Raw genomic sequence first — 9224 nt, 5'->3', positions numbered from 1 at the left:
TCTCCCTCCCTCCCTCCCTCCCTCCTTGTCTCTCTCTCTCTCTCCCTCTCGCTCCAAATCACTCCCTCGCTTATTCCCTTTCTCACTCTACCTGCCCTGTGCCAACACATCCGCACTAATCATTGACAGCATCGTGGCTTTGGGTGGGCTTTAGGGTTTGTCCATGTCATTTTAAATGATTGAAAATGAAAAAGAGTAACGGGGCAAACTAATTCTATAGAACAACATAAAATAAAATACCATTTGCCCTTCATTGCAGCTTTGCTAGCATTTGTGTTTTTTAAACTACACAAGTATAAGTTGGGTTTATTGTTTTGTTCCTATATGCTCATTTGATTCTCAACTGTGTTAAGTCCAAAGCAGACAAATAACACAAACAAGTGCCCCATAAGATTCTAGTTGATGCTGGGCAACATCAAATGTTTCAGCACCATGGACAGCGAAAGCTCTTTTGGGTCTTAATAAAGACACATCATCTTCGACGTTTGGGGCTTATTCATAGATGAAATCACTGCCCTTATTTGAATAAAACAATATCTGCGGAACTCTAAGTATAAAGTTACAGTATGTTACTTTGAGGTTACTTAGCCTAACTTCAAATCTACGGACTTGATATCGCATTTCTGTCAAGATATTGAATTGTTGTTTTTAGATTGTGCACCATGTCTTGCCATGGAGCACACTGCCAGTAAACATTAAACTAGAGTAAGAATTACACATATTATTTGTAACAGGAATCCACTGTAAAAGTAAACAGTATCTTACAGGCTACAATGAGCATACATTGCGCATGCACAACATAATAATATATTACGGTACGCAGTGGGTTAGAAGTAAATGCCCAAACAATTCTTGACAAATTGTTGGAAAAGTTAGCCATTGGGCTCGAAAATTGCGTCTGAAATAACTTACCGTATGGCTCGTTGGTCTAGGGGTATGATTCTCGCTTTGGGTGCGAGAGGTCCCGGGTTCAAATCCCGGACGAGCCCACTTTAGTCTTCCTCTGAGTCTGTGACCGTTCGAATCTAGAACTACACTACACTGTGGTTTGCTGCCAACAAATTCAATACTAAACAGCATTTTGTGGATCAAAGCTTAGCATTCTCATTAACGATGTTGTTTATGTTACATTTACATTTTTAAATTGGCTCCTTCCATTTTTTAACTATATAGGAAACAGTATATATTCACTGCTATACCAAGTATATTATATCCACATATATTTCAGCACCAAGTACAGCCTTAATAACACAATTGTACAGATTGACAGATTGATAGATGTACTCTATTAATCCCAAACTGGGAAATTATTGCGTTAAAGCAACATGTTATCCATGGCAACATAAATATATACTAAATAGATAATACTAACTAAATACAGCTGCCTTTGGATGTCATCACGTCCACAGTTAAATCTAAATTGTGTTATAATTTTGCATGGTTGCCCAGAATAAAATTACAAAATGAAAATAAATCATGCTTAAAATCAACAATAAATCAATAATTAATAGCCTCAGGATGCTATTTTACAAAAGGCTCATTGAGGACACAGCATGGTGATTGATCTGTGACCCATTCAATTTGTTGTCACTGGAGATTTAATTTTCAAATTACTGATGACCAAATTGAGGTGTTAATGATTCACCAGCAAATCTAAAGGATATATGAGATCACATATTAGATGTTACTATCACCATTTTTGGACAACATACAAGGCAAGAGAGAGAACTCTCTCATTGCTCTAGCATTTCACTTCCTTGTATTTATGTGAGCATGGACAGTTTAAGATGTTAGGGTAGCTCATCTCACTTTACCACCACCACCTCCCTCACTCTGTGTTTTGGGTAGGCCTATGTGCATTATCTCTGTTACCTTCAATCTCCCATTGGGAACACCGGGACAGCAGAATAAACATGGCACCTTCATTATAATCCCAGGTACCCAGAAACAAAAGTTTTCAAACGAAATACCATTTGCCCCACCTGGTTTTCTTTTAGCCAGCTAGTTTGAGGCAATTTGGTTAAACAAAACTTAATTTAGGAATATGTGCCACAATATTAAAGCTACTACAAAGAACTTTCATTTTGTGTTGATTTTGGCGGTCCCTGTGGACGAAAGTGGAAGTTTTTCTGAGCAACAGAGTCCCTTTAGAAAACCTCTCATTTTACTGCAGCACGGGTCTGACAGTCTGCACCACTCAGCCCTGGTTTTGGTTCTCCCGTGCCTCCCTTGCCTCCAGCGAGCCGCCAGAAACATCCCTGCATAACCTCTAGCCGACCACATACAGTAGAGTCTGAATGCAGCTGCGGCAGGGCGTTGCGGTAGAGCATGACAGGAACACCCACAGCTTTGTGCTGAGGGTCACTGGCACCCGTTTACAGTGAATCGATCCTGTTCCCGCAAGACGCGCTGTCGACATAACTTAGGGACAGGTTGTTACAACAAACATAATACTTACCGAAATGACACATTAGCCAATTAAATGATAAGTAAATATCTAAGTATTTACAACACTTATATCTAAGCAGAGCTATACATTAGTGAGAAAGCTACATTTAGCTAAGACCTTGCAGTAGATTCATGGTGATTTGAGTTGGTCATGTTATGTAGGAACACCAAAGGGTTGTGGTCAGTGTAAACCACAACCAAGTACTGGAAGAACCTACGGAAACACCAAAGTGTGCGAGGGCAAGGATTAGGGCAAGAACCGTCTTTCTCAATAGTGGAGCAATGGTGATGATGGCAGTCAAACTTCTTGGGGTCGTAGCAAACAAGATGCTCAACTCCCAATGTCTCATCCTGGAGAAGGACAGCTCCAGCACCCAAATCAATTCCATAAACAGAGTTTGAAGGCTAGACTAAAGTAAAAGGCTCCCAGAACGGAAGCCCGAACCAAAAGTGCTTTGATATTTAAAAAGCCAACTGACAAAACTCAGACCTGACAAAAAAACGGGCTGAGCAGGTTAGTTAGAGGAGCAAACGTTTTTACAGAAAGTCTTGTAATAACCTGCCATTCCCCAGAACCTTTTTAATTCCAGCCTTGTAATCGGGGCAGCGAAGGAGGAACCCCAAGAAAAACAACATGCACAATGCATCCTGGACATCATAGGCTGAACCGCCTTTGCATCATTGGCAAGAAACTGGTAGGGCTCTTGTCAATGAAGCAGAGTATGATGGCTTTCCTTTCAACCAATGACTGAGTTTGTGACATCCCACTTCAAAGCAGGAACTCAAAGTGGTGCGCAGGATATGTGGACTGGGCTTGGATCAGGGACTTGATGGGAAAATCTACAGGTCTCGTTTTCTGCTCACACTCTTTCTGCTACTTGTCTCAAACATGCAACCAGACCATACGTGGAAGCATCATCTCACAAAATGAAGGGCTTGTAGAAATCTGGGTGAGCCAATGCTACAGTGTCCAAGAAAGCCTGTTTCAGAGTGGAAGGCTTCTTGGCATTCTGTAGTCCAGTCAGAAGGAGAAAGCTTACACCATTTTGGTCTCACTAGGGTAGAAAAGCCTTCAATGAAGGGTTGTAGTAGTTGAACATACCAAGCACTGATCTCAGTTTCCGACGAGAGGGAGTACATCCATCCACCTTGACGAGGTCCTTCTCTAAAAGGTTTGCTATGACCTAAACTTTCTCTGGATCTGTAGACACCATGGTCTTTGAAATATCACTTTATCATCTCCTTCTCATTCACAAAAGTAACTATGCACTTATTGAAGATCATCTGCATCTGAACTGCTGGGGGCAGAATTAGTGCCGCTTTTATGAGCAGGACTGGGTGAGGCACAGATAGTGTGCTGGCGTCTAGGTCAGTCTTTGATGCTGTGGTCACTCGAAAAGCATAAGAAGCACAAGTGGTCACAAATGCATAGAAACACTCCGGATGTCAATTTAATGACTTTCTCTCTTAGATCGATTAATATTTACAGATTTTCATTTAACAGTCACACACTCACCTTGAGGATACAAACCCAGTCTGATTTGTTCCCCCAGTGATAGATTTGTATAGCTGAATCGTTACCTTGGATACTGTAGCCTAGTATTAAATATGAAATATAAAATAATGTCATAGAAGTATGAAAATAACTATATAAACATCGAACAACAAGTTCGGAAATTAGTGTTTGTGTCACAGGAGTTCACGGGTTAGGACCCAATCGCAAGACCACAGGAGACAGAAGTTGATATAAACAGGTTTTATTTAGCCTGAATAAAGAGAAGACAGGAAGGTGTGGAGCCCGTGGTCCGACACTAGAGAGTAGGCAGATCGACGGTGTGAGTCCCGTGGCTCGACACCGGAGGGCTGGCAGCTTGACGGCGTGATGTCCCGTGGCTCGACACCAGAGAGTAGGCAGATTGACGGTGTGAGTCCCGTGGCTCGACACCGGGCTTGTCTTCATTGGAGGCAATCTCAATGCAGAGAGATATCGAGATGAGATACTGCAACCAGTGGCAATCCCATTTCTCCACAGTCTGGGACCGAACTCCATCCTCCAAGATGACAATGCTCGCCCCCACAGAGCGGTTCATCAGAGACTACCTCCAGAATTTGGGAGTAGAGAGGATGGAATGACCTGCCAACAGTCCTGACCTCAACCCAAGTGAACACTTGTGGGATCAGCTTGGGCGTGCTGTTCGTGCTAGAGTGACCAACACAACCACGTTGGCTGACTTGCGACAAATCCTGCTTGAGGAGTGGAATGCCATCCCACAGCAGTGTGTGAGCAGGCTGGTGACCAGCATGAGGAGGTGCCAGGCTGTTGTGGCTGTGTATGGTTCTTCCACACGCTACTGAGGCTCCTGTTTGTTAAATGAATAAATTGTAAAATTGCCAATATGTCTTGTTTCTTCCTTGTTACTGATAGACTTCAATCATCCAATCCACCAAACAACACCAAACAAGAGTCGATAGCAACAGCAGAATAAGCTGTTTGGCATTGGCAGAGAAGATTTGGCAAATTTTTCATGGGCGCAACCCAGCTGTGCTGCTCATCTCAGAAATGCATGATCCTTACAAATGGGGCACCGTTTGAAATGTAAATAAACAGGCTTTCCAACGGTATAACATTTATTGCCAAGAAACATTGTTACAACAGAGAAATAATCTACCAAACACTAATTTCCGAACTTTTTGTTCGATGTTTATTTACCATATATATACACCGTACAACTATCAAATAAAGGTAAAACTACTGACATTAAATTCTATGTTACAAGTTTTTTTCTATTCGACATACTAACAATTTAGGGTTGAAATTGTGCATCTAATGTAACATGCAAGAGGCATATGTTACATATGGACAAAGACAAGCTCAGCTGGGCTAAATCCAGACTGCAGAGTTAGCTCCCTATCAGTAAACTGGAGCAGAAAGATGTCATTATCCCGGTCTTTCTGAAACTCCATGCAGTAAGTCCTTAGCATAGACTTAAGGGTCGGGTGGAACCTTTCCAGTGCACCTAGAGACTCAGGTAAGATCCCTGGTCAGACTGAACAACTCTAAAACATGTACAAGAACTTAATCTGTTATATTAGTTATAATTAAATAGCCATAGGAAAGTGAGTGGCTGCACACATACAGTCAAAACACACTGATTTCCTGTCTTGGTGCGAGGAAGAGGACCCACACAAGTATCCTCTAAAATGTGCCAAGGAGCTACAGGGCTCTTATGGTGAGGTTTACCAGCAACCTGACATACATTACATGATCGAAAGTACTGAACCACACCAGACTTCAACCCAGGCCAAAAAAAAAATGTCTTAGCACACGGCCCTAGGTTTTCTGCACTCCCAAATTTTGAGTAAGACAGTGATTATGTGCTAGGTGGGAAAATATCAGGAAGACACTTAACTGGAGCCATAATCTGAAACACTCTTCTTGAGGCATTGGTTAGACATCGGAGGAAATGTCTACTTCGTCATTACTGACAAAATACCTGGTAGACACATCTGTCACTCTGACAAACAGGAATCACCTCTAGATGTTTTTGGGCAAGCTCATCCTGAGCATCAGACAACAAATGCATCAGAACTACCTCTGGAGTGACCGATACTCAACCACTGGCCAAATCATCATCAATAGAATGACAGATAAACACCCTTTATCAGGAAGTGAAGGCGCACCTCAACAACCACATTCCCTGAGACATTGTGCAAGGGAAACTCTACATAACCCTTATAAAGGCTTTACCAAGTGCACACAGCAGATCTTACAGGGAATGGCAACACACTTTCTGGAACAATAGTCTGTTTTAACACTTTAACTCTTAAGATTTTAACTTGTAGTTAAGTCTGAGGCCCACACGGCAAGAAAACTAACCCATTGATGAAGAAGGGGCAAAACCCATCCAGATCAGCATCATGGTCCTTGGAGAGAATTGCACTTTTTTCCTAATACTGGTGCAGGATGTTCAACTGCTTTGAACAGAGCAACAGGCTTAACATGGTTTTGTTTCTTACTAAGAACTGGACATCGAGCAACAATACTAGGGGTGGGAATCACCAGGGGTCCCGCGATACGATATTATCATGATACTTAGGTCACGATACGATATTATCACGATATTCTGAGTATTGCGATACCATAGGCCTATATTGCGATTTATTACTTTTTCAACTTCAAATTATGTCCCCAAAGGAAAACTGTGTCAACATGTTTTATCTAATAAGATAAAGTTTTCAGTCTGTTCATCTCACTTCAATCATTTTTATTGCAGCAAAATAGGATTGTCAAGCAGACAGACTGACCAACAATGTCATAAATGTTGCATGAACCTGACTCAACTGTTTGTATTACTACATAGTCCAACTTAACTAAATGCAAACGTGTGGACTTAGTATATGAACTATAACTTATATAAGTAGGATATAATAGTTATATAACTCAGTATAACTTGCGATGCGTGGACGTCAAGGGCAGAGAGCCAGTTATGCGCTGCACTCTCCCCATGAGCCTGGCTACTGTTGGCAGATTTAACCCCGTTGTGAGGCCAGATGTCTCTATCTTTGTTTTGACCAACTTCCTACCAATCACGCTGACCCGGGACCTTTGCTGTCCTCACCAGAAAACAACTCGGCACCATCTAGTGGACTGAAAAAGCAATTGATTTTTTTTTTTATAGTTTATATAATAAAAGATCGATACTTGGCGTCCGTGTATCGATACAATATCGCCACACAAAATATCGCGATACTATGCTGTATCGATTTTTTCCCCCACCCCTACTCACTACTGGTAATCTCAATGTCAGAGTTGGAAACAAGTTTTAAATTGAGTTTTATAAACTTAGTTCAGGAACAGGGACCACGCCCAGAACACAGCTCATTTCCTCTGCACAAAATACTTAAGCACAACGAACCCGTCCACTTTGACTCCGTTTTCACATCCCCCCCAACCCCATTTTTGTCGTTCTATTTTCTCTCTCTCTTCTCTTGCAGGATTACAGGAACAGGGGACTCTGCACCACCAGAGCTTCCGAAGAGACTGCCCCCACCCTACAGTCTCCATTCCCCCCGTTCCCGCCAGCCGCTGGACATCAACTGTCCCCCATCGATCGCCTAACCTCCTTTCTACAACCCTCCTTGTTTCGTCTTCCTTACACCCCTTAATTTCTTCATCCCTACCCTACATCCCTCTACCTCGACCCCTTCATCCCTACCCTACCTCGACTCCTACCCCTACATCCATTCATCCCTCGACCCCTACCGCTTCTTAAATCGAACTACCATTTCATTATGCAATAAACCTCTTGAAAATCATGTTATTGGCGTGGTCCTTGTTAGTGAACAGATAATCCTTAGTAAAATGCTCCCGTAAAATGTAAAAGCACACAAAAGATTGCTTTAACACAATGCAAGACCAATGACACCAAAATGGTACTTGCAAACAACGCTTACCACTTCCCCAACACAGAGAAGATAAGCTACCAATTAAGCTCAAGGCCAATGGACAAAAAAACACCAACACCAGCGCAACAATGCTGAGCAGTTAGGCATACTGACCTATTACAAGTGTACCATCCAACAATTAAAGCTTACTGCCACTAAAAATAACACCCAACTACAAAATCCCCTCTCCTTCCACCACCAAGCACGGTGAAGGCCACTCAGTGCCACACTAAACCGAATGCCTTGTATGGTGAGTAACCCTGGTTCCTACCACAGAAACTTACTAAGCCCAACAGTATTCTGTGAGGTGTGCCAGCTCGGTGCGACTTTAATCACTAAACTCCATGAACAAAGACCAAAGGTCCTGAAAAGCATACCCCCACCGGTCTCCACCCAGGATTGCCTCAAAACAAGAAAGGCAAAAATAATCAAGGAGTGGGCTGATGGAAAACTTGAGTAGATGTAGCTGGCCCACTCGTCGACTACCTATATAGAGTTAACTACTAGCCACTCAAAAACGACAGCTTGCACTAAAATGGCTTGTACTTACCATGCCATGTCCATAGCATTTGAGGAAATTACCCAAACCAGCACACCAAACACCTCTCTAGCGGGAATAATCAAATCAAACATTCGGGAACATCACGGACAGGCCCTGGCTCAAGGGATGCAAAGTTGAATTAACCAAACTTTTCATTTATTACATAAACAAAACAAGAAGCAAACAAGTTGATTGGGAGAGCCTGTTCTTGTATGGGGCAGCTGGCAGGAGAGTGGCTGAGAGAGACTGCTGCTGCGGAGGGGCTTTTGAAATCAGGTGCCACACATCAACACATAGGGCTGGTAGACAGGACTCCACCCGTGGTTCACTTGAACAGACATAAAGCAACGTCCTGGGACATAACGCAGGTTTGCCACCAAATGTCCAATAGTGGTGGGCTACAGATTACGCTTCCAAGACATTTTAATAATTGTAGAAAATGTTACATTTAAATCGGATCTACATTTTTAACATCTATTTTTTTAACCCAATCTTAAACTGAGAAAACAAGTGCAAATTTAGTTTTTCTTGTTTCGCATTTTCATTTGTTCCGATTGATCAGTCTGACCGATACCATTGGTAAAACCCAAATCACCCGTGTAAACCTACTGCACCAGAGCAAGACTTGCAGCTTTCATAGCACTGAGAGAGACGGAGAACAGAGACTATTCTCATAACGATAGACATTCAAAAGATTTTATGTTAATGACTTGCATTTTGTACATTTCTGTTTATTTGAAAGACTTGCTTTATAGGAAAATAGCTTAAAAAAACTCACTCATTCAAAAAG

General features: G+C 42.1%; 1 non-coding gene across 1 annotated transcript; it reads left to right on the top strand.

The window, feature by feature from the left end:
* Positions 1-917: 917 nt before the first annotated feature.
* On the top strand, positions 918-989 carry trnap-ugg (transfer RNA proline (anticodon UGG)). Its single transcript has one exon. It is a non-coding gene; the product is annotated as a tRNA-Pro (tRNA).
* Positions 990-9224: the final 8235 nt, after the last annotated feature.

Source organism: Anarrhichthys ocellatus, unplaced genomic scaffold, assembly GCF_004355925.1.
Source record: "Anarrhichthys ocellatus isolate YVR2014 unplaced genomic scaffold, GSC_Weel_1.0 scaffold29, whole genome shotgun sequence".
In the NCBI taxonomy this organism is placed as follows: Eukaryota; Metazoa; Chordata; class Actinopteri; order Perciformes; family Anarhichadidae; genus Anarrhichthys; species Anarrhichthys ocellatus.
This window is presented reverse-complemented; position numbering and strand designations above follow the sequence as displayed.